Source organism: Agrilus planipennis, unplaced genomic scaffold (assembly GCF_000699045.2).
Source record: "Agrilus planipennis isolate EAB-ADULT unplaced genomic scaffold, Apla_2.0 scaffold73, whole genome shotgun sequence".
Taxonomy (NCBI): Eukaryota; Metazoa; Arthropoda; class Insecta; order Coleoptera; family Buprestidae; genus Agrilus; species Agrilus planipennis.
Window position 1 is genome coordinate 577,080 of NW_020439682.1, and position 27,253 is coordinate 604,332.

At 35.9% G+C, this 27,253-nt stretch overlaps 1 protein-coding gene across 1 annotated transcript in view; it reads right to left on the bottom strand.

Moving 5' to 3' along the window:
- Positions 1-27,253, bottom strand: part of LOC108732416 (homeobox protein invected) — a 57,604-nt gene that overhangs the window by 28,936 nt on the left and 1,415 nt on the right. The gene's annotated exons all lie outside the window — the stretch shown is intronic.

Genomic DNA, 27,253 nt, shown 5'->3' on the forward strand with positions numbered 1-27,253 from the left:
CATGAGCAACTGCGATCTATTGTTGGCAGTTTTATTGCATAAACCGCCACTATAGATGGCTCAAAGTTTACGTCTATTGATTTACTACTATTATAGGTAGTGTTGCCCAAATTCAGTCTTGGTCTTGCAGTCTTGGTCTTGTTCTTGCGTTTTTGCAAGACCAAGACCAAGAACAAGACCGCGTATTTTTAGCAAGACCAAGACCAAGACTGACCGTGCAAGACTTGAGCAAGAACAAGACATAGCCTGCAAGACTCTTGCGTCTTGCAGCTAGGACTTAGCGCTATTTCACTGAGTAGTTAGGTGTAACAGTTCGGTGTATAGGTAGGTACGCTTAGGAATTCTATGAGACGCAAAAAACTGTATCAAAGAATATGAAAAACTGGACCTATGCGCATTACGACTAATACCATAAACATAGCGAATAAAAAAATTATTAAAATCAAACTGAGTGCATGCATAGTTATGTTTTAACCATCGGCACTTTGATAATGCGGCATCAAAGGNAAATTTATATCAAAAAGAATGCTCAATCTCGAAGTTAAATCATATATTTTAAGGAAAAGCTTTCAGATATTTATAGCAAAATAAGTCTAAATGCCTAATTTAAATTGCCCCCCCACCCCCCGAGAGTTAATTTCCCATGTCAAATTCTGTTAATGCAGCATTGCCTCTTGTAAAAAGACTATTAATCATGACGGTTTTCATTTAGATCTCTATGATCAATAAACTCTGAGCCATCTAAAGTGCCGGATGAAGTAATAAAACTTCCAAAAAATTTATAAGCTTATTTCCTCGAATGGCTAACATCCACAGGAATAAGGAGGACGGTCCGAATTATATTTACTGAAACTATTAAGGCACAATCACCCTCATTGTGTTTATCTTTGAAGCTGAAATTCAACAATTTCGATAAAACAAAGTAGTCGAATTCGTTTGAATACACCCTTCTGAAAGTTTTCAAACTATTTTGAACTTTGTAGGGACAGATACATAACAGAATATCAAACATGTTTCGTTTGAATGTTGTCATAAAGTTGTAATTGCACTTAGGCATGAGCAACTGCGATCTATTGTTGGCAGTTTTATTGCATAAACCGCCACTATAGATGGCTCAAAGTTTACGTTTATTGATTTATTACTATTATAGGTATAGTTAAGCCGTCGTCTCGAGTCGCAAAAACTGTAATTCATTATAACTGCATAATTTACCAATCGTAGCACAAATCAAACAACTTAACAATTTAAGTAGTACACTTATTACAGTGCAAAGCAGATTTGAATTGGGAAATTTGAGCAGAAATAAAATTTTGTTATAAGTACTTTCATTGGCGAAAAATCTCAGATAGGCGAGTCCCTTTAGACGACATTTTTATAGCTTTTACGACTCGAGACGTTGGCCTATCTGTACCTACCTTATCCCGTTTTCACAATCGTATTTTACTAAATGTGCGGACTCATTGCGGACCGTAACGAAATATTTACATATTCACTTCTCGACAACAACATTACGTTACGTTTCACATCCGAATGAGGACTGACCATTATTCCAAAATGGTAAAGCACTTACCTGTGTATACCTACATATATGCATCTATAAAATAGTCGGAAATAAATAATAGGCAATTTAAAAGCGATCTATATGACAAATACAAGCCATTTAAGTAAAATATCACCTTTTATAGGACAATGCGTGTCCTCTTGGCAACTGTCAAATTCTGGCTTTTAAATAATGACCGCAGTCAAAACAGTCAATTGTCTGTGCCTGTATGTGTCCGCGTTTGTGTGCGAGTCTTATTCCGGTGTCGGATTTCGAAAAGCGAATCGGGCAAACGGAGACGGAGATCGCGCCGGTCGTTGATCGGAACGAAGACGGAACATGGAGCGGAGTCGATTACAAGACCAGTCCGTGGACCCACCGCAGTGTTGGTGACAAACTGGACAGATGACTGCATTTAGAATGAATGAATTAAAAACAAACCCTCCAGGCCACCGTCTCGCTTTTATTTGGCCAAGAAGAACCACTGCTATAGACTTTTCAAATAGCGCACATCGGACGACAGTATTGATAAACTTTTGAAACTATTATAATGTTCGTGGGTTTAACAAATTAACTTTTAAGACTTACAACGACAAAAACTATTTATTTACACTAATTATCATTGAACTTAAAAAAAAACACTATTAAATTGTTACTAACGTAGGTGATAAATTGCTCTATTTATTTACACTACTGTTACTATATCACTATTCACTGCGCTGTCAATTTATTTCTAGATTCACTACTGCAACGATTGATTTATTTCTACCCCCACTTCTACAACGGTCAATTTATTTCTCCTCAACTCCGGCGATCGTCTCTTCCTTTAAATACTCCCTTGCTTCTTTTCGGGAACATTCTCGAGCCGTCCGGAAAAGTTTCGTTTTCTTCGAACTGTTTAATTGCTTTCCCGTAACGCAGGTACGACACACACGTTTACGGATACGGCGCACATGAAGAAAGGCGCCCGCGGCTAGTCGGCGAATCGATAAACCGCTCACACACACGTATGCTCAATCGCACACAATACGCTCGTGCTCGCTACACTATATTAGGATATTTTCTTTACAATACATTTCCGTAGTTTCGTATTACAGAATACTTGATATGTTTCTGTCAACCTTAAATTTATTTTTCCCTATACTCAATTCCTCAGAAGATGCCTTCGTTTAGTCCTCATTAAACCTTATTTTCTAAAGCCTAAAATTTTGAAGTTATGTTGGAACAACGAGTTCATCGTTGAAATAACGTTGACATCCGTAAATTCAATAAACCATGACAAAAACCTCAAAAACCTAGGTTTCTTTGTATATATATGCTCACCATTAAGTTAGAAGAAATGCTATTTTACATATTTGAGACATTTTAAAAGCAGAAACAGGACAGAAACTTCCTAACGTTTCGCTAACGCGAGTAGCGAGCTTCTCCAAAGGTCCTTCCATCGCAGATGCTGGGTGCAATACACAACGACCATCAGACCCGAATTAAAACAAAACCAGTTCACCTACTAGCCGCGAAAGTCTTTACCAATCTGGCAGAAACAGGAGTTAAGAGGACTAGAGGTACACCTAGATTAGATTACTGTTCACAAGTAATTACAGATGAGATGTTCTCGTTGTAGGGAAATAGCTCAAGAGTGGAGGTGCATGTCAAGTTTTAAGGACTGACACCCTTATGATGATATCTGTACGCCTTCGAAACCAAGACAAATCCGGGGAAATTCAGGCGAATAGGATAAGGATAAATGTAATAGCAAATAGAGAAATTGAAGCGCTAAAGGTAAGAAAGGATGCTTCCTATTCCTGATAATGTACGACTAGATCATTCCCATACTTATTTTTTATTTGTATAGACAAGGGGGGTATAAATTATGAAAATGGTATTGGAACAGTTCACAATGCCACCCACGGGGTTACAGTCCGTGCACACCCGAAACCCGAGGCATTTCCATTACCGTAAGCCCCGTCTCTGTTGCGTTATATGGTTATTTTTCGAACTTCTTTTTGTAAGTCTCACATAAAGGCATTTATTCAATCAAATTCTTCAACATGACATGACCATAAAACCAGCAACCGTCTCCATAAATCCTCTTACAAAGAATCAAAATTAAGTCATCATTCTGGACAGTGTTGGAGCCGCCGTGGGCACTAAAAATAATACGCCTCGATATTTTTTTTTTTATTCTTCATCTTATTATTCTCCGTCCCGACCGAGAATGAGTCATTGAATCGTACCCCGAAGAATTCCGTATGGTGGGCTCTCACTCGAAAGTCATCGGGCACGGCGATATGGTCTCTTTAATGGTTTCGTAAACCTTTGACCGCAATACTACACTCAGGTATATGCTTTTCATACAGGGTGTTCAATTTTGATTTACTTGAAATTGTACTATTCAAAATACTAAAGCCGAAGTTAAAATTGAGATTGCATAAGTCACTGCGATCCTAATTCCGGTGGAAATATAGCCATTATCGAATAACATTTTTTATGATAATGATTTTGTAATTATTTAATTTTTGATAGGGAATAGATACCTACATGAGGCACTGTCATATCATAAGGTCGTCAGTCCTAAGACTGGTTGGACACGCACCTCCACTCTTTCCTATCCTGAGCTAATCTTCGCATTTCCCAAAAACTAGAGCAACCCATATCCTTAATTATTTGCGAACAGTAATCTAATGTAGGCCTACCTCTACCCCTCCTAACTCCCGTTTCTGTCTCTACTATGTCTCTGACTAGACCTTCATGACTGAGAAGGTATCCTATCAACCTATCTCGCCTGTTTCTTATTGATTACCATAGAGTCCTCTGTTCTCTTATTCTTTTTAATACCTCTTCATTTCTAACCTTCTCTATCCACGGTATCCTCATCATTCGCCTATAACACCACATTTCGAACGTTTCTAACCTTTTCTTTTCAGCCAGAGCCCACCGTCCATGTTTCGCACCCATACAGCATTGTGCTCCAAACATACACCTTTAACAACCTTTTCGAATTTAATCGTTCGCGAGCATAGAAGTGACTTCTTTTTATTAAAGGCGACTCGACCCTGCCCTATCCTCTGCTTATATCCCTACTACTCGTTCCGTCCTCACTTATCTGACTTCTTAAAAATAAAAATATTCCCAAAACATGTCGCATTACTAGAGACCGTACATACTTTTTGTAAATTTATACAACATTAATAAAAACTATCTTATTATTAATAATTTACCTATACATATTAATAAACCGTTCTAAGTTCTTTGTTGTGTAGCGATTTCGATCTCTTTGGACCTCATCAGCACGTCAAAAACTAGTTCATTATTGTTCCTTAATAATTTTTGTATTTTTCAGTCACAAAAACAATTGACTAAATGCTGGTGCTATGAAACCTTCGACGCCCTGTACGTAAATGACTAAACCTATAACCTCCGCCAAAAAGTAAAAGGAAACAAAACGATTTGAAAGCCGAAACGCAGTTACAAAGAAGATATTCTACACTTTACGATTATTGGCGCGATTATTATTAAAAAAATATAGCTGATCCCAGTCACACGTTACACGTTACACGTTACACGTTACAACATTTGTTAGTGTGTAGTAAAAAATAACATGTATGGTAGTCGTATATTGCAAAATATTCGCTCTTTCGTTTTTCTATACGTATTACAATGCAGGCAATAATCGCGATTCGAATGGTACATACATATATATATATATTTATATGAAGTCGTTAGCATGTCCATTCAGCTTACCTTAATGTGCGGATTATTCCCAAAACGATCCTTTTAATTATTGCGCTTGTAATGAGAAATCTTATTTATACAGGTTTTATCATACGGGCCTGCCTAAATTCGGAACCGCTCCTTTTATTTAAATGCCCCCGGCCCAGCTAACTATACGAATAAATCCCGAAAATTACTATTAAATTCGGAAATTATTACGCTCTCAAGTAATTAATTTCACGTTGCGGCCCCTTTGTTCTTGACCGAATGCCAGGCATTAAACTCTCAACAATTGCAGAAACGTTGCACTAAACGATCTTGGTCATCTTGCCGCTTATAAACACATCAAGCGAATTGCATATAAAACTAAATAAATGAGCAATAATTAAATCTGAAAGTCTTAATAGTATACCTAATAATAACGACAACAAATTTGCATTAAAAATAACCTCAGGCCCATTCCTAATCGCTTATGGAACTGAGTATCTTCAACAATTTAAAAGGAGACTTTCATAATTCCTATTTATTAAGAAGCAGTTTTGTTGATGTTCATCGATCAGTTATGAAAGCAAAGGTCACAGATCTAACAAAAGAAACTTAAAAATTCTAGAGTGATAAATGAAATAATTAAAGATACACGCTTACACTTCTAATCACCACGATTTAATTGTTCGTTACGTGTTTAACCCACTTCGGTTGTCAACATTTTTATGACAAAATTATAATTTATTTATTTATTTATCTGTTATAGCATTTAGGGTTGAGTCTATTTTCATTATTTTATTTGTTCCTTATCGTAGTCGAATATTTAGGAATTTTACAATTAGACTTTTATGTATTTATGAACACCAAAAAACTTGCGGATGTCCAAGATCTACCACTACCAACTTTAATTTGTATGATATAGATGCGCGGCAGGGTGCCGTAAGCTGATATATATTGTAACAAAAATGTGTTTTTAGAAAATCCAAGGAATTTATTCATAATTTTGGATCCTTTTTAAACAATTTTTAAATTAGGTAGAACAAAATTTCGATCTTTACAATGTGGTTCAACTCGATTTTAATTTGTATATTGTAAAGCCGCGTCAATGCGCAGAATCGAAAGAAATGATTTATAATTTTGGATCATTTTTAAACAGCTTCCAAATTTGGACTCTCAAACTTCGCTGCTTACTGTGCTTCAAGCGAATTTTAATTTGTGTAATGTAAAAGCGCGTCAGGGTGTCGTAAGGCGACAAGTGTTTTGAAGAAAACAGTTTTTGCATGATCAAAGGAGATGATACAATATTTTGTGTCCTTTTCAACCAATTTTCAAGTTTAGGAATTTTGTACTTTGCCCTTTATTATCATATTTTTTAAAAGGGATCCTTACGTGTTATACTTAGCAGTTCAAACATTTAGAAATTTTACAAGACTCACTATTTGTGCTTAACACGTATCATAATACCATGCAAGAAGAACGGGAGTACTGTTCGGTAAACGAGGCACTTAGGTACTTACAAGACGGGACGTTTGTGTATGTATCAATTAGCCGTAGGAGGTCCATTTAAAAAAAAAAAATAGACCGAATTTTAGTGGACAGTTCTAATTAGAAACTAAAAAAAACTGAAAAGAAAAAAGCGAGCGCTTAAAACAAAAGCGATATGAAAAAAGCTTTCACAGGTATATTTACTAGACGTATGTACATGTTGTGTAGACAAATATTGTCCCCCTAATTGCTCGAAAAAAAAAAAAAAAAGAATGGAGTAGGTGATGACGACGGCCGCGACGGACGGACGACGCGGACTTCACGGTAGCGGCGCGGCGTCGCTCGATCGGCGAGTTTATTTTAATTTGGGCGTCTCGTTCGCAGTAGTCTTTCAGTCTTTGTGAACAACTAAATCAACAACAACCAGAGCAAAGAGCACAACAACTACACACACACACACACACACGTACACAACCAGACAAATACATGCATCGTACGGCCGACAAGGCGCGGCATAAGAGAGAAGAAAACTTTCGGTCCGAGTTCTTCGGTAGGATATCGCGTGCCGGAGACCACACAAGTCGAGTTGTTAAATAAAACATAAAGCACGTAACTTTTCCCTCTTTGTTCCGAACAGTACTTCAGTACTTGAACCCCATATGGAGAAGTACCTTTTACGAGGGACGCCCGGACGAAGATGAAGAAGAAAAAAATACGCGCAACCGTGTGAACGAAACCATTTATTAACCGAATATAAAAAATACGGCACCGTCATCAGTTTGAAAGGTGCCAAATGGATTGGTACAACGTAACATACCCAAATACACTCAAAACGACGCTAATGACTCCTTATTATCAGTGAAAACCGCTTAATAACGACAATGGGCAATCCATCTGTAATTACGAGGGCGGTTCAATAAGTACCCGTGTTTGAAGACAGAGGACGTTCCTGAGCGAAATTGGTGTTGTCATCGTGTGCTGCCATCTATCAAACCACGCCAAAACGAATTTCAGACTGATTGATAGGTTAGTTTGGATTTGGCAGCCATTCGACTGCGACGTGTTTCGTTATTTTCGCTAAGATGGAAAAAGAGCAGTATCGTTCGGTAGCTCGCTTTTTGTTTTTGGATGGGAAAAAATGCGAGGAGATGAAAACAAAGTTGGATACTGTTTATGGAGACATTTCGCCATCTACGACCACAGTCAGATATTGCTTCAACGAATTTAAACGTGGGCAAAGATCCGTTTTTGATAGGAGCGACCAGGAAGCCTGGCAAACGTTGTTACCGAGGAAATCATTTTACGGATTTTTTAGGAAAAGGAAGAACGATCACTGGACAATACTACAGTGAGTTATTGGACCGCTTCGACAAAAAATTGAAGGAGACACGGACGCATTTGACGAAAAAGAAGGTGCGTTTTCAACACGGTAACGCACCGACAGGAGTTGTTGCCGCCAAACTGCATGAATTACGTTATGAACTGCTGCCGCACACCCCGTACTCACTCGATTTGACTCCCTGCGACTTCGTAGCAAAACTTGGACTTTTTATTTTGTACTTGTATTTTAAATGCAAGTATATCAAATAAATTGCATCTGCGAAACATACCCAAATATACACTCAAAACGACGCGAATGACTCCTTATCAGTGAAAACTACTTAAAAATGACAATGGGCAATCCGCTTATCATAATAATGTTCTAATTGTATTGGATATTTTGCTTACCGTTTGAACACAAAATCATTAAAATAGACCTCAGTACACAACTAATGAGAATCCGTTTGTTACGTTGTAAGTGTGAGACAGTTTGCTTTAGGTGCAAGTCCTAAAAGGAACCCTGAGCAGTATCTAGTAAATACAGTGAAATTTTTCTTATAGCGACTCCGCATATAACAATTTTATTTACAACACACAAGCAGATCTTGTCATATGTAACCACCCTGTCCAAAAACAAAAAGAAAAGAAAAGAGAACCTAAGTAAAATGTACCTACGTTACGTCCCACAGGAAACTTGTCTAACTGTATCCTCGAACGTAGGCAGTAGACGGACAGTCCCCTGAATATGAGAAGGAAAGTAAATTTCTCCGTCCATTCCGACGACAAGTGCGTACGACAAGGTATTTTGAGAAATGAGTTGTTGATAAAAACCAGAACATATTTAGAATACAAATATTGCAGATAAAGCATCTGCGTCTGTAATCAAGTAATTAGATAAATATGCCAGAATAGCATAGGTATCTACATGTGCACGTGGTTCTTAATTAACTCGTGCTTTATATAGCAGTAAACTGTCGTTGAAATGGTTCACTTCAATTCCATTTCAATTCAATTTTCCCTTGATGAAAACGAGCGAAATTCGTTCGACAATAAAACTAACACAAACAGGTCTGCCAACGGAGATAAAATCGTAAAAGATAACTGAAACATCTGTTCCCAACAGATACGACATTTCCTTCTTAAGTAATAGAGATAATTAATTGGTTAATTAATCTTTCATCGACGGCGTTAATTAAGAAACTGAATGTATTACCATATAGAACACACAAAGAATTTTAATAAGTAGAAAACTGTGTGTGTGTGTACGTCAAAATGGAAGGGCATGGTCTACGGAAGTGAAGACATACATATATGTATCTATAGATATACGTGATACGGACAAAAAATAATTAATTGAATGATGAACTAATTTCCCCCCTCATACTGAGCTTTTCGTTAAGAAATTCAAAAATCTAAAATTCTTTCCTCTCTATTACCTAATTTTCTAAGTTAAATATGGTAAGTAGGTATACGTCGAAAAACAGAAGTATTCACTATGGCGTATCGCAAGGTAGCATATTAGGACCACTATTATTCACATTATATACAATACGATTATGTATTCTTCAAGTACCAACAAAGCAAACAGAACGTAGTCAATATAGAAATGAACAATCACAGTAATGGCTATCTACAACAAGCAAATTAAAGCTTAATAAACAAAAAACAAATGTAATGTTAATAGGACCTAATAAGAATACTTTTTGATGCAATATTTTTAAATTGAATAACTAATTACCCCTATTAGCTAAAAACAATGTGAATTTTTAACTCATTCGATACGACAACGGTCGTATACGTTTGTTGCATAAAATATCACCTTTTACCCTACATTTAATTAACCGCGAGCAAAACAGATCGAGAAACTTCCTATACAATCGACTAAAAACTAGTAGGTACGCGGTTCTTCAATATCCTCAACATGTTAATAGACATCATAAATCAGCGTGTATGATTATCAAAGCGAAGTCGAGAGTTATACCATTGATGGGTCGTTAATTTAATGATGATTTACTTGTTACGTTTTCTTCTTTTTCATTCTTGAAAGGAACTAAAAGTACGTTGTGAACAAGGGCAAAAATGCTGTCAATAACAAGCTCGAATCTTTCTAGTTATCAATACATACATCAGAAGATTTAAATTGCCTTAATGACTATAATGGTACAAAAGTGGGCTACATGTCACTAGAAGAATTTTTATTATACATCAGCACCAGGCATGCCGAAATGGCTGATGAGTATAGTAACTAGGGTTGCCACCTTTTCAGGCTTTACATAAAGTATTTCTCGACTAAAAAGTTAAAAAAAAGTGCTCATCATAAAAGTATTTTATTTTTTGTTTTTAAAAACATATTTTTTGTTACACCTAGCACCCAGTAACAAATTGCTGTTGCTCTTAAATACATTAATAGCCTCTAAACACGGCAAACAAAGATTTAAGTAAACTCAAAGTTCACTTTTAATTAGTTTTAATGNAATGCGACTCGGCGCGCAATCAATTTGCATGCTTTTGTTTTGTTCGACGCACAGAGCGTCTATATATTTTCACGCCACTCGTTTTTGTTTTTCTTCCTCGCTCGAATTACACCTCCTACTCTGGTGTCAACATATACAGTTAATTCCGAGGTGTGAAAATCTGCAGACTAAGAAAAGACGACACTTACTCAATTGAGACCATTTTAGAGCGTTCGGAAAAATCCAGACAGAACAAGGCAAAATCTCTTGGTAAATTGGTCAGTAGTATAGTCTATCGTAACCATCAGACGTTGGTCGCGACTTCGATCCATTTGGATCTCATTAGCACGCTGTAGACAGTAGACAGAACCCTAATAGTAACTGACCACAGGATTCTCATTAGAAGCAGCATCAATACATAAAAGCAATTATTTATTTATTTTGATTAAAATCGGTTTTCATGGTACAATTATACTTTACCTAAATTTTTAGTTCATAATTTCCATATTTGTTAATCAAATGAGTCGAAAACGCAATATTTGCTTGGTTTAATGGCATGCGATAACCAAATGGTTTTGGATATATATACGTGAAAATACAGAAAAGCCTTGGTGTGATGAACTAATTACCATCTTGGCCGAATTAATCATTAACATTTACATTTAGAAACCTATCACTAGCCCACGCCTGACGAACTGAACACAAGTCGCTAGTACATACAATAAAAATAACTTATTCATAAACATAATATTTAGATATCAAAAGCCGGTTAACCTCTTACTGCGGTCCTTCTGTTCTAATACATAGTGACCCCGTTTCTTCAATTTTCACCGTTTCTTACTAATCAACGTGCCTCCGTTTCTGTTAAAAGAAGATCCAAAAAATCCCGTCAGTCAGTCAGTCAGTCAGTCAGTCAGGCAAGTCTCATAATTCATCCGGCAACCGTAATATGTCAGTGACTCCTTGACATTTAGGCATCCGACTAAAAACCATCTATTTACATTGTGTTATTAAACGATCGGTATCTTGATGGCAAAACGACGGGGATTTTTGCAGGTGGTCTCTTGTTTTATTGTAATCGTTTGCGTGGGTTTCCCTTAATGACAGAGATTAACATGGCATAGTGAGATAGCTTTTTACAATCTTGTACGTACATTACGGTCCGCTAACGACAAGCCACTCTCCGCGCCACAGCAATACAACTGCTCTGTACAACGCACAAAACTTACAACACGCATTTTTAATACGAAATCAATTAAAAATTACAAACGAATATAAAAAACACTGTCAAATGACACTGCAAGTACCCACAATATTCAACATAGGGAATCCATCAAAAGCTTGCATTGGATCTATATCTTAGATGATTGCATAAATATAGTTACCACTTCCAAACGCTAAGACTTCCCTAATTCGTAATCCAGTATTCAAGTAGTGTTTAATAGTTTGCATTACAGTAGAACCTCGATAAGATAAAGACCAAGGGAAACGTAAAATAATTTGAGTTATTGAGGTTTTTACTTGCTAAGGGTTTAAGATTAAGCTTTAAAATTATGGATTTCCAGTGACTTAGCAAACTCTTCAGATTTTTTCTTTAGTATAGGTCCACTAACGGTAATGTTTTTACATATTTCTACACTGTCAAAATCATGTAAACAAGCATTTTTCAAAATTAGGAAATTCAGCAATTCTTCGTCTTTTACATAGAAGACTTTCTCCCGATTTAAACCACTTTTCACTGCTTACTGAGGTGCGATGCTCAAATAATTCGCTTAAGTTATAGAGGGTTTTAATCTTTTAATTTTAAGTAATAGAGGTTTTGGACTCCGAGGGTAAGGGAACACAAAATTTTATGAATTTATAGAGGTTATTACGTTATCGAGGTTTGAGTTATCAAGATTCTACTGTATTTATTTCGACAAGTTTCATTACTGTTCACATAAGGAATCCTGAAAATCGTAAGGAAACTTTTCAAAATTTGTTGAGCGACGCCCTGATATTCGCGGAGACAAAATATGCAAAAATTGCTAAAAAGAAAATCAAAAACAATTTTATGATTATTAGCTTCCAATTGGCGACTATTAAAAAAATAAGATAGGAACTTCTAAATGATACTTTTAGCGTAAGGTAAGATGATAATTTGGGCGAAGAATCAATCTCAACACGAATAAGAGATTGATTTTCGTATTTCTTTCAGTGTCCCCGAATGGAAACAACAATTAAGCAATTTTTGCCGATAAAATCCGTCCCGAAGAAAAGCGTGGAACAGCATTGTAAATCGCTTTTACGATTGCAATAAAATAAAACGAATTCCTTATTTGCATTCCCCGAGTAATGATCCACCGAAAATAATCGTTGTCCTTTCTCCGTTTGAGTACCCACCAGATATTATCTGCCACAAACGAGTCGTTGGGGTTAGGTTGAGGAGTAAACGTCAGGCCAGATCAGTGAGATCACAATTCATCAGTGTTGGCCGTGGGTTGCTATGCCGTATTCATTCATAGCGACGGCGGCGTGCGCGACTTGGGTGGTCCAGCCATGGAAGCCGCGACTCGCGACTTGATACCAGCGGCGCACGTCTTTACGGGAAAAACAAATTAACGAACAAATTCCCGGCATACCACCATTCGGAAACTTTTAAGGAACTCCAACGCTCCTGTTCGTACCAATTCCAAAATTTTTATTATCAAACAGTGGCGGCGCATAAATATTGATAATGATGAGGTTTAATCAACACCCACTAATAAAATTGTCGTATGTAAGCAAAATTTATTAAAAAGACGAAGTATCCTTGCACATATCGGTCTGTGGTCATGACTAGGGTTGCCACCCGTACTTTATTATAAAGTATTGCACTCTATTTCGACTGTGCGTACGTTATATTTTACAAGACACATAAAGTACGCAAAAATACTTTATTTAAGGCCTTAAGTAAACATCGTAATTTTGTAAGCGATTATTCGAAATTCAGAGTATTTTTACATCAATAATATTGCACAGAAAAATGGCAAGCCATATTTACCGAACAACCTGATTTCCCAAATCTGTTCAAAGTAGTGTCAATTTTGCTGTCCGTTCCGGCCACTTCAGCATTTACAGAAAGAGTATTCTCTGTTATGAACGCAAAGTGGCGGGACGACAGGAATAAAGCTTCATTAAAACTAATTAAAAATGAACTTTTAGTTTACTTAAATCTTTTTTTGCCATATTTAGAGGCTATTAATGTATTTAAGAGCGACAGAAATTTGTTACTGGCTGCTAGGTGTAACAAAAAATATGTTTTTAAAAACAAAAAATAAAATACTTTATTTTTATGCTGAGTACTTTCTTTCTTTGAACCATTTAGTCGAGAAATACTTTATGTAAAGCCTGAAAAGGTGGCAACCTTAGTCATGACACCACAGGTCACTAAGCAAAAATGTAAACTCGACCGATATATAAGAAGAGCATTTTTGTAAAATTCAAAAAAATTAAAAATTAACTATTTCAAGTATAGTAATCGTGGGAAGTTCAGTTTCCTTATATTGTAAGATTCATGTGCGAGCAATCTTTCACTACATTACAGTCCTTGTAGTTTATTTGACAAGTAAATGACACCTACCTACCTAACTATGAGTTAAACTATAAAACAGCTAAAAGGATAAAATTTTATGTCATCTTTTATTAGCCACTCCATCTTTAAATGTCAATGATTACCGATGGTACCTAATACCAATAGAGCGTTGTTTTTATGAGATACTTTCCTAAATTATTGACAGATAGTTGAGCTCGTGGGAAAACCTCGTGTAATTTGACCTTAGGGTCTATCAAACTGGCGAGAACAAAAAAATAAGAGTGCTGCGTTCCTAAAAAGCTAACAAGAGAATGGTAACGGTTTCTGATCGGCGAAAATCCTGAAAGGATCCCAACATAAAGGACTAACCCAATTACGAAAGAAAACTTCAATTATGCATACTAACAAATTATTGCGACCCTGCTTCATTTTCTCTTAGCATTAGTCCTCCATCATACGTTAAAAATCGTATGTCTCTACTAGTTTTCTAAAATGAATTCCTTTAAAGGGATTCAATTGTCCAGACTTACGATTCCACTTTTCGATAACAGAAATCCAAATGAAATTGATACCTATCGTCATCAAGCTTGAACTCCTTTCGTTAATCCTTCACAAATTCTCACATAGTTTCGCAAGGTAACGTTTAAATACGCAAGGAATATAAAAGCCATTACTAACGGGCGAAGTTTATCATTAATGCAACCGCAAACGATTTTAAGTAAAATTTTAGAGTCAAATGAACCTTTCGAACAATCGCTATTAAGTGGAAAGGAACAATAGGTAAAAGCACCTACATGACTCAACATAATGGAGCATTGTGTAGTGCAGAGGTGGACGAGAGACGGCGGGATCGTCGTAGAAGTGAACTGTTAAACGCAAACTCCATTGTTGCAAAGCAAATTATTTCAACATTATATTATAAAGTGTTAAATATAATGATAAGTGGGCAATGCAAAGGAATTCCGTGTCAAGATGAAATAGACTGATTACCGATAATCCTTTACAGCTTTTTACGCATCCTTAAAATGATTTCACAATCAGTGCGAAGATTAGCTCGGGATAGGAAAAAGTGGAAGTGGATTACCAATAGGGTTGCCACCCGTACTTAATTAATTTTATACATGTAATAGGTTTGACCCATATGAAAATCCCTTAAGGCAGTCTTCATTTTAGTATCACCACTTTTTTTGGTGGGATTTTCATGAGGATTCTACCGGGAAATCTCTATATCAGCATGCGCTCATTAATCACATGAGGCTAGGGTTGCTACCCGTACTTTATTATAAAGTATTGTACTCTATTTCGACTGTGCGTTCGTTATACTTTACAAGACACATAAAGTACGCAAAAATACTTTATGTAAAGCCTGAAAAGGTGGCAACCCTAGTTACCAACCACTCTTAGGACTGACGACTTTATGATGAAAATTGACAGTTAAAATTGTATTGGGATAGGTCGTTCGTCCTAATTTGTATTATTTATTTATTATGTTTCCTTTTCTTCCTTACATCAGTATAGCCAAACTGTTACAATTTCTGAAGTCGGTTGTTGGTATATCAGATTTTGATTACCGATTGATAACTTCTTAGTATGATATTACAGATTTTTAATGTTTATAAAAATTATACAAGGTCGTTTCAATGGTCTCAATTCAACCCTTTTGTTGAAAATCCGCCAACCAAGAATTAAAATTTTATTAGTTTAGTGATTAAACGACCTTTTGAACGGGAAGTTGGTAAGCGTGGTTTTTAATGAAATGCCAGCTACAGGTTTCGTTTAGTACAGATGCAGTGGTTTTGTAGAGTACCTGGATACCCGGTTATCCCGTACGCGGCAGAATAACTATTGAGTGCATCTTTATTAGTTTAGATATTTTCGAATGAATTTTTTGTTCCGAATGTAATAAAGAATTGCATGTAAATAAAAATTGACCTGTGATGAATGTTCTAGTGATTCCAGTCTCATCTCCACTTTATAACGTTAGTTACGTATATGAACTGACTTCATTATCTGCTGCTTCTATTTTGTACACATCACATACATGCGATTCAATCTTCGTTCATTCCCGCGACAGTTTTATAAGTAGATGGAAAGACGGATCGTAAAAAGTACATTTGGTACCCACTGTTATACCATCGGAGAGGCGTATAAAAAGAAAAAGAAATCGCATCGGTCCCGTAAAAATCATGTTTTCCGAACACGAACCGAGACTCTTTTCCATCAACGTTCCTGCATTGGCATTCTTTAAATTTCTCTCTGTCACCGAGCACGGGGAAATCTGACACAAGTCGCAACGACCAGCCAGCATCTCCTTCTTCCGAAAGCGTCGAGCGATTTCCTGCAACAACACGCCGATCGCGCGCCGAAATGAAACAGGAAACAAAAGATGAACAAACGAAACAACACAGGACTTTCGTACATACATACGTACATATTAGTATTATGTAGTAGCTACTGTAGATGTTATAATATTATATGGAGACGTATCTATAAATCCGCGCGAGGTATTTCGTTTTGTATTTGTTGACTGTGGCGAAGAGAGAAGGAAGAGCAACAAAACGTTTGTCAAGCAGGGTACTAAATATGTATTGAGTGCTCTTTTTGAAGTTATATTTGTGGTGATATTATGTGGGCTTAACGTAATTCTATTTTCGATCCCGGTGCCACTTTGATGTGCTATAAATATTGAGCGGTTGTGGGGTCCGAACGAATTTCACTGCTGCAGTGGTTGTGTAACGCATAGGTATGCCTGTGTACGTTTTCGAATAGAATTAAGGTGTTAAGGTATTTAAGCACTTGCCGATTGTGGGTGGTCCCGACAATGTGACGAGATAAGTGCCGCAAACTATCTCCGTCTCTCTCAGTCGCGCACCTTTCGGAAAACATGTACACGAGCACCTTTACACGTTTACACACGCACATTTACATATTTTCTGACAAAGCGCTCTCGATAAATAATCTAATGCGACTCGGCGCGCAATCAATTTGCATGCTTTTGTTTTGTTCGACGCACAGAGCGTCTATATATTTTCACGCCACTCGTTTTTGTTTTTCTTCCTCGCTCGAATTACACCTCCTACTCTGGTGTCAACATATACAGTTAATTCCGAGGTGTGAAAATCTGCAGACTAAGAAAAGACGACACTTACTCAATTGAGACCATTTTAGAGCGTTCGGAAAAATCCAGACAGAACAAGGCAAAATCTCTTGGTAAATTGGTCAGTAGTAATCTATCGTAACCATCAGACGTAGGTGGCGACTTCGATCCATTTGGATCTCATTAGCACGCTGTAGACAGTAGACAGAACACCTGCTCTTTTTACGTTTGCCGTATAATTACAAACGTTATGATGAACGCCACCTGTACAAATTTGCTACTACTAAAACAACTGGTTAAAATCCAGATGGTTATCAATTAATAAGTGTGAATATTATCAACACACGACATCCGACGCTGATGGCCGCCCCATGTTGAGTAGTGGACCAAATGAACTCTCTGGATGTGTGACAGAGGCATTATTGTAATACCCTTTATATTATTTAAATGAATCTCAAGAGAGTTTTGTGTACTGTTTTTAACAGCCACACCGCCCCCTTCTTCGCCCATTTTCTAGAATATAGTCGCGCATTTTGAAGAGACAGGGAGCTACATTTAACCCAGCTAAATGGTGTTTTTATTTCTCAACAAATTTGATCATTTTATTAGAACAAAATGGGAAATTATTATATTCCCTCATTTACAACTTCTTGGTCATCATCATCATAAGGTCGTCAGTCCTAAAACTGGTTGGACACGTACCTCCACTCTTTCCTATCCTGAGCTAAACTTCGCATTTCCTTAAAACTAGAACAGCCTACATCCTTAACTATTTGCGAACAGTAATCTAATCTAGGTCTACCTCTACCCCTCCTAACTCCTGCTTCTATCTCTAATATGTCTCTGACTAGACCTTCATGCCCGAGAAGGTGTCCTACCAACCTATCTCGCCTATTTTTTATTGACTTCCATAGAGTCCTCTGTTCTCCTATTCTTTCCAATACCTCTTCATTTCTAACCTTTTCTACCCACGATATCCTCATCATCCGCCTGTAACACCACATTTCGAACGCTTCTTTTCCGCCACGCCCACTGCCCATGTTTCGCACCCGTACAGCGCTGCGTTCCAAACATACACCTTTAACAACCTTTTTCGAATTTCTAAATTAACCGTTCGCGAGCATAGAACTTCTTGGTAAAATTTTTATAATGTTCTTGACTTTTGTAGCTTTTAATCTGAAAATCCCCAATTTTTTATACGTACCTACAAGGGGCATTCTAATACTGAAGAACAAATTGAGAAATTTTGACAGAATTACTACAACGAAAAAAAAAACACAATTTGCAAGAAATTGAGGAAATCAAATGAGGATCAGGGTCGGATTCAAAGCTGACATTAAAACCAGATTCATTTTTAAAGTACGAAAACTGCACGATAAACCTTTGATCTTTTTAATAACATATCCTGCAGGATAACACTGAAAGTTTATCAGTTAATTTCACGAAAATGGCTTCTAAAAAGGCGTGTATCTATTCTCTATCATCAGTATTGAATAATCTTGCACATTACTACGATAACAAAAACATCAAAAGCTTTCACTAGTGTAAATAAAGAAAAGTGAACAACAATACAAAAATCCGATAGCTACCACCAAAGTAGAAAGAAAAAGTGTTTTCAAAACAGCCCATTCAAACCACCACCACAGCCATAATGTTCACGCGTCAAAACCCCCATTGAATACGAATCCCCTCGATAGTTGCGCACGTTATTACGCGTTTGCCAAAAATCGCCCTTACGAAGTCCCACCACAAAGGCGATACGTCTCATAAATGGGGACACATAATGGATATACCCCATTAAGGTAAGCAAAAGAAGCAAATGCGTTTAACATCACATACATATATAGAAAATACACGTGAACACAGATGTTAATTTGAATAAATTCAGGGACATTATCTTTGCTTTAGATTAGCAGGATATCGTCGATTTCTGGTCACAATAACCGAGAGGAGTCCCTTTGTGACAGACAACTATAATGGGATAAGTAGATGGTTCAGTGGCGTACACATGGATGACTAAAGGGACAAAAAGTCTTACAGGATACACTTTAGTAAACAGTTTCGCCATTGAACAAAATGATTAATTTTTTTTGGGCTTGAAATAGGGCTATAGGTATATGTATGTATGGGTGTGAAATGTGGACGGTGGGCGCTGCGAATAAGAAAAAAGTAAGTAAGCGATTGAGATGTAGTGTTATAAAAGGATAGTAAAAATATTGTAGATAGAAAAAGTAAGTCTTCTAAAAAACTCGTGGTGATTTTTATCAATCAATATCAGAATAATTAATAATATAAGAAACGAAGTAGGGGTCATTTTGATAGAAAATTAGGAAAAGGCAGTTAGGTGGAAAGAATACTTGGAGGACCTATACATAGACTAGGAGCTAGGAGATATATTAGAGAAAGAATATAATGTGAAAGATGAGCTAGATTATCCTATAATGAGAGAAGAGTTCGATGTAGCATTAAAAGAATAAGGTGCCAGGTATAAGTGGGATAATAATCATAAGGTCGTCAGTCCTAAAACTGGTTGGACACGTACCTCCACTCTTTCTTATTCTGCGCTATCCTCTGCTTTATATCCGTACCACCTCGGTCCTGACTTATCTGACTTACTAGATACCTAAAATCGGCATAGCAATCTTTTGCCCCTGTATATCTATCCCTACAGTTGTACCGTCTTTAATGATGTTGATCGCATCTTGCATCATGTATAAATTAAAAAGTAGCGGTGACAATGTTCATCCTTGTCTGATTCCCTTCCTAATATTTGCTTCTCTACTTTGCAGCTCCAACTCTATAACTGCCTGTTACTCTTTGTACAAACCAAGTATCACTCTTCTATATCTGTAACTAATCCCTAGATTTTTAAGTACAGTCGAACCTGGATAAGTGAGAGCTCAAGGGATCGCGATCTGTTTTTCTCTTATAGAGGTTTCTCACTAATCCGAGTTTCTAGCTTACAGAGTTACAGGAGAAATCTGCCTCACTTATAGAGGTATATAAAAATATGGTTCGAGTTTTAGTTTAGACATTATGAGGAAGTACAGGACCTTTTTTCGCAACTGCTTTCATGAACTGACTGTAATAAGATTGATAAAAACAAGTCGGTACGCACATTTGGCTATAATAAAATAATAAAGACTTACTCGGTCATTCGAATAGAACGTAAGTTTTTAGAACTATAGAAAACAACGACAGACGCACATCTGGTCATTCGAATGAAATAAGAGTCTTGAAATTTAAGAACGAATCATAAAATAGCAAAAGTAAACTGTCCCTTATAGAAGTATAGGCAAATAGCAATTTCACTTAAAGAGGTTCACGCATGAAAAATGACTGTCACTTATACAGGTTTTATGTTTCTCATTTATAGATGGCAAATTCTCTCATTAATAGAGTTTTCTCGCTTACCCATTTCTCACTTATCCAGGTTCGACCGTATATTTAACATCTTGTCCCATTTAACACAGTCAAAAGTTTTTTCTAAATCTACGAATAGATGGGATACAGGCGGAAATTCTAAAACATGCAGGACAAGAGGTTAGAGATCGTATGTTTAAGTTAGTTAGTCACATTTAGGAGACGGGAAAAGTCCCAAAGGATTATAAGCGGAACCTGGTAGTAACCAAACCTAAAAAGAGAGGCGCGGATAGGTGCGAGTCATTTAGAACAATTAGCTGAACGTTCCATACTTTAAAAATTTTAACTAGAATTATCCAGAGAAAGATGGAAAAAAGGGAGGAAAAACTATTAGGGGAGATCAATTTGGGTTTAGAAGAAATAGGGATTGTTAAAGGTGTATTTTTTGTTCACAACGTTGAACGGGTGGGAAACATGGACGACGGGCGCGGCGGAAAAGAAAAGGTTAGGGGAAAATGAATCTTATTTGAATATTGGGAAATCTAGATTCTAGATTATCAATTGAACTTGCAATCAAACCTTCTAACTCTACGATAGTGGTGCCTTCAAAAATTCCAAACAAATTAACTTTTTAGGCTTTGAATTTAAATATCACAATGAGACAAATGCTTCTGTTTAATCCTCAACCCTTCTTTCAATTATGTGAGTCCCTGAATCAATCAACCTTCTGCAGACTGCAATATATACTACAAAAACGCAGACTAATCACCAGGTATCTAAAGGCAACTACGGCATATACTTTTATACGATACATAGATAGACAGATAGATATAACATCGCGATGTTATAACAGGTAATGAACACAAAAACAATTGAGCTTTAAATCACCATTTATCCTTAGATAAAGCGATTGGTGAAACTAATTATTTGCTTCCTGAATTGTTACTAACAGTGTAACGGTCACGAATTTCGAATTCTGATGAATGATAAAGACCAATGAAGAAACAACTTTTTACTATATTCTTCTTAACAATTACTAAATAAGTAACTAGCCATTACCTAATTAGATACCGTAGATCATTACAAAACTTATACTAGGTAAAAGGTATTAGTGTCTATTTATGCATGAGAAAAACTTAATCTCTTTTTATTCTATAAGTAGTGATTTTATAAGCAAATGGCATTCCATTCTCATCTGTTCATGCGTCAACTTTACACTACAATGCTTTAAATTATAAATCGATCTTTATAACTCTGAATGGCGTTCAATTGTTCTTGGTAGACAATCATTTGTTCTTATATTTTATGCATGTAATGTAAATATAGTATTTTAAAATAATGCCTTAGTCTAAATCTGAGACTGAAACCTCTGATTTTTTTGTTATTGCCAAAAGTTTATCACCAAAAAAATGAAAATCGACAGTTTAGACAAACCATATTTTCAATGAAATTTGCTGACATTTTACTGAAAGTAAATACAGTGTAAACTCTTTATAATGTCACTCGATTTAACGACAAACTCCTTAAAACGTCGAAATTGCTTGACTTTGGTTGGTTTACATTGTTTTCTATACAATATTACACTCTATATAGCGTCACGCTTACTCTATTTAACAAGCACTTGATGCAGCGAAACTATTAAAAAAATACTTTTTATATAATCAAATTGATCCAGCAGTATCTCAAGATATGAGTAAGATGCGTAACAAAATACAATTAAAATATTGGAGCAGCGAAAAACATCAGACGAAGATAACAAGCTATACGCAATGTATGAATAATAATGTTCGTGTGCAAAATGTGTACTATATTGGTAAATGCATATTATCATGGAATAGTAAAATAATATCTTTTATTTCTCTCCATTTAACGACCACACTTTATAACGCCGAAAAATGTTCAGTTCCTTAAGTGTCGTTATATAGAGTTTACACTGTATCTAGAAATATTTTCCCAAGTCGTATTAGGTATAGCGAGTGTTTAGAAGTCATAATCATTAATTAGGCCAAAAGAAAAATTGCAAGTTATCATAGGTAAACCGGAAAGTACAAGCTACCCGAAACATTCCCACGTAGTTAATAATAATTTTTGATAACTCCGAAGTAACTTCAAAAACTTTTAAGATTGTATGAATATGAATGAGTAATTGAGAAAACCAATGAGAGACACAAATAAAATACTATAATTAGATGCTATCCAATTAAAACATTTTAGTTTCAGACTTGATTAAGTGCCTACATACGTAGAATATCGAAATCAATATATCAGACACGTAACTTCATAATCAATATTCATTGAATCTCAGTAATTAAATATTTTTAAAATTTTAGAAACCTAACTTAGGTCGACTATTATTTTAAAAACTTACTAAAACGGTACTGATGAATCTCTTTTAAAATTTACTGATGTTAAACTAATAATTAATTCCGTCAGTCGCCACGTTAATATAACAGGCAAACCTTCGAGGTACTCTAAATTATTGCTATCGCTTCACTCTTTCAGTGACAGTTTATGACTTCTTATTAATTTACAAAATATTTATATCGTTAACTAATATTAACGTATGCTATTTGATTAAGGAAACGATCTAATACCTAACACGTAGAGAAAAACAGGCCCATTATATATAGGTAGGTACGTCTACCAGAGAAAATTGAAACCTATAGTCAGTTACTCGCAACTGATTGCAATATTATGCTGTCAAACCATAACTCTTGCGATATTTTAATTGACTCTAGATGACAAACACACACGGGTTCCCCTATTACCAATGTATAAACATCATATGTACCTATTTAATAGGTAATAAGTACACGAAGGAGTTTAACTCTTTTTAACTATTACGTATATAGTTTAAAACACAAGCGTTTTAGCCGAACAAATTTATTAATCAATATGCAAATAATTCAATTTATTTTTTTATTTCCTTCTTTATAAGTGCATGTACGTATTAGATGCGTAGATACATTTATTTATCGATCCAGTTAACGTTTACCAATAAATTATAAAGGTGTGCTACTATATAGGTATAGTTTGCATTACCTACACCATAAAATAGGGGAAATAAGACAAACAGTGACGTGGCAGGAGCGTCTGGACCAAGAAAAGAAGTTCAACTACTCGAAGGTGTAAAGAGTAGGGTCGGTAGGGGTATCGCAAAAGCATACGCACCGAAATGCGTGGACAGTGGTGAATTGCGAGCACAAAGGGATGGTTTACTGTGTCTTTCAATATTCCCATGCCGATTTTGGTATGTATAATTGAAGTATCTGGGTATTACTATACATATATTAAAACCGTATTACAAAACCACGCCATAATAGTATCTTATGCGAAAATAGAAAGAGGTACATGTAGGACGTGGATTACGGACAAGAAAATTAGTTATTACCTCCCAGGTCGTTAATTCAACACATGTTACTTGATTAAATTGTTCTCAATGTCTTCAGGCAATGATCCTTAATTTGTTGTTTAATTCCAGTTAATTTATTACAGTCAATGATATATAAACCTTCATTTTAAAATATTCAATGAATTCTTAGTGAAAAACCTTATTTTGGATTAATTAGAAAACATGTTCAGAACGATTTAGATTCCGTTTGGTGCCTCGATTCTACAGTACTTTCGGAGAGATTTCCAAAGTGTTATAGGTAATAACATTGCCCATTTTCTGTTCATTCCCGTTTTCTACAAAAACAACAACAATTCTATGTATGAATTTCGTCAGTATCACCTTCTCCCTTCTGCTTATTTACAATATGCATATATAGGTACGCAATGGGTGCGTTACGACAAAGTCGTTATAAACGTTGGGTTCTTGTTACCTTCTCTCACTTTTTTATATTCCCTAATTGTCCTTTTGCTATTTCCTGTAACATTAATGCCTCATTAGCGTATAATAACACCACAAACGTCCAAACGTTGTCGACTAATTTTCCGTACCTTGCACGAGATCAAACGCCATGTGCCCGTGATTTATCCTCGTTAATTTGCAAACGTATAAATCTCGGGCAAATTAATGTAATTTGCAGCATCTAATTTCGTACTCGGGGTCTTAACACTGATAAATAACCACGTTCACGACGTCCCTCTTGTCGGTATTATTGTTTGAACTTTAAGCATGTGCACAACATAGGTGTAATCGCACACGAAATTTGTTTGAATTCGTTTTATTACGTTAATTTAAACAATAGCCCAACTTTAAATCAATGTTTAAAATGCATATTAGTTACTTTCGGGTTCCGTACGGTAGATTGAAAACAGGAATCCTTACAGGACCACTAATCCCTCACGATATTTTCACGATTTACAAATAGTAATCGAATCTAGACCTTCTTCTCCCTCTCATTACTCCTGCTTCTGCTTCTATTATTTATCTAAGTATTACCCTTTATCTCCTATTTCTTATTACATTCCTTTGTTCTCCTATTTTTCCGATAATTCGTCATTTCTAACATTCTCTTTACACTATCCTCTATATTTTCATCAAGATATTGATAGGTTGGTAGGATACCTTCTCAGGCATGAAAAGCTAAGTTAGAGTCATATCAAAAGCAGAGACAAGACCTAAGAGGAGTAGAGGTAGACGTAGATTAAGATTAGATTACTGTTCACAAGTAGTTAAAGATATGGGTTGTTCTACTTTTAGGGAAATGCGAAGGTTAGCACAGGATAAGAAAGAGTGAAGGTGTATGTCCAACCAGTCTTAGAACTAAGGACCTTATGATGATAATGACCGAAAATCGGCGAAATCTAATTTTTTGTTTCCTAATTTTTATATTAGCTCTAACCCCACTTTCACTACCCCTGCATCAATTAAGAAATTGGTCCTTGCTCAATTATCAAACATAATTTTGTAATTATCTTGCGATTATTTGAAGAATCTTAACTCCTAGGTATATAGGCATGTATTATGGTGCATGCACCATGTGGATCGATGCATACGCATGTATCTATTAAGGCAAATAATAAAAATAAAACTGTTTATAGATAGGTATATAGAAGTCGTAAAAGTGCTACGCGGCGGCCTGAATCATTTCTCCCTGAAATTAATTACCGTAATTACTTAAAGAGTACATCCATCACGAATAATTGATAGTTGTTTGCCGCACAACGTATTACACAAGATACGATCGGTCAACCATAAAAAGCAAAAATGCTATTAAATTAAGAATTATTCCGACTGGACTGACTTGACTGACAATAAAGACAAGTTTTAAAAATGGGAAACAACAAAATAAGCGACCGTATAACCAAATGCGTGCAAACCAATCCAGGTCTAGTGGTATATATATTAGACAAGAATTTTAAAAGACATATCAAGTTTTTATTAGTTTAACATACACCACCGATCACTTCCCAGTTTCATAAATTTGATACATGGATTTTATTATACGCTTGTATTAGTTAATCTCGTTCAAGTGGCTGAGATAAAACGGCTAGTTTATAGCTACGTTTGTGATTATCCAAACGATTTTTGAGGAAAAGGATGTGATAATATACATTGCACATCATAAAAGGTCGTCAGGCCTAAGACTGGTTACTTCCAATCCTGAGCTAATCTTCGCATTTCCCTAAAACTAGAAGAGCCCACATCCTTAACTATTTGCGAACAGTAATCTAATCTAGGCTTCCCGTTTCTCCCTCTAATATGTCTCTGACTAAACATTCATGCCAGAGAAGGTATCCTACTATCCTCTCTCACCTATTTCTTATTGACTTCCATAAAATCCTCTGTTCTCCTATTCTTTCTAACACTTCTTCATTTTTTTACTACTCCTTCCGTCCTGACTTATCTGACTCCCTAGATCCCTAAAATCGGCCACTTCTTCCAAGTCTCCTATCTTTATATTCGCTCTTTCCCTACTTTTTCTTCCCTTGCATACCAGTATGCATTAAAGCTATCTCTAACTCCTTGCTATATGCTAATACTGCTATATCATCTTTAAATATAAGCATACATGCTTAGTATACTAATCTTTTGTTCTATATATCTATCCCTACAATTGTACTGTCTTTAATGATGTTGATCGTGTCTTCGGTGTATTGATTAAAAAGTAGCGATGACAGAGTGCATCCCTGCCTGACTCCCTTCCTACTCCCTAATATTTACTCCTCTACGTTGCAGCCCCAGCTCTATAACTGCCTGTTGCTCTTTATACAAACTAAATATCACTATTTTGTCTTTGTAACTCATGCGTACGTTTTTAAGTATATTTAACATTGTCAAAAGCACATAAGACAAAATTATTAGTATCTACATCCACGAAACCTACCCTTTCTTCTAATAGGCCCCTAATAGTTTTATAAGGAAATCATGTATTTGTTTCTTTCTTAGGGATTTCATGCAGAAACTGTTACTAATTCCATTTATACAAAACGTTCGCATCAATATGTTTCCTCATAGTTTAGCTAAAGATCAACATCGACATTGTGTAATACGAATAAGTTATTGTTAATTTTGCCAGAAATCCTAAGCCTAAATTGTTACAGACCCAAAAAATCGTGTCTTTTAATTACACTCTAAATAAGTAATTGCATTACAGAAATTAACATATATTGTAATACTCAGATTGATATTCTTGCTATAATGATTATTTTATTGACAGATCTATTTACGCACTTCAATCGCACCGTTGGGGTGAATGCACTTACTAAAGAAGATCGTGAATGGTATCGCCGTCAAGACTTCAAGCACATTTATTGATTAATTATCATTATTATTAACCATCAATATTTCATTTTAC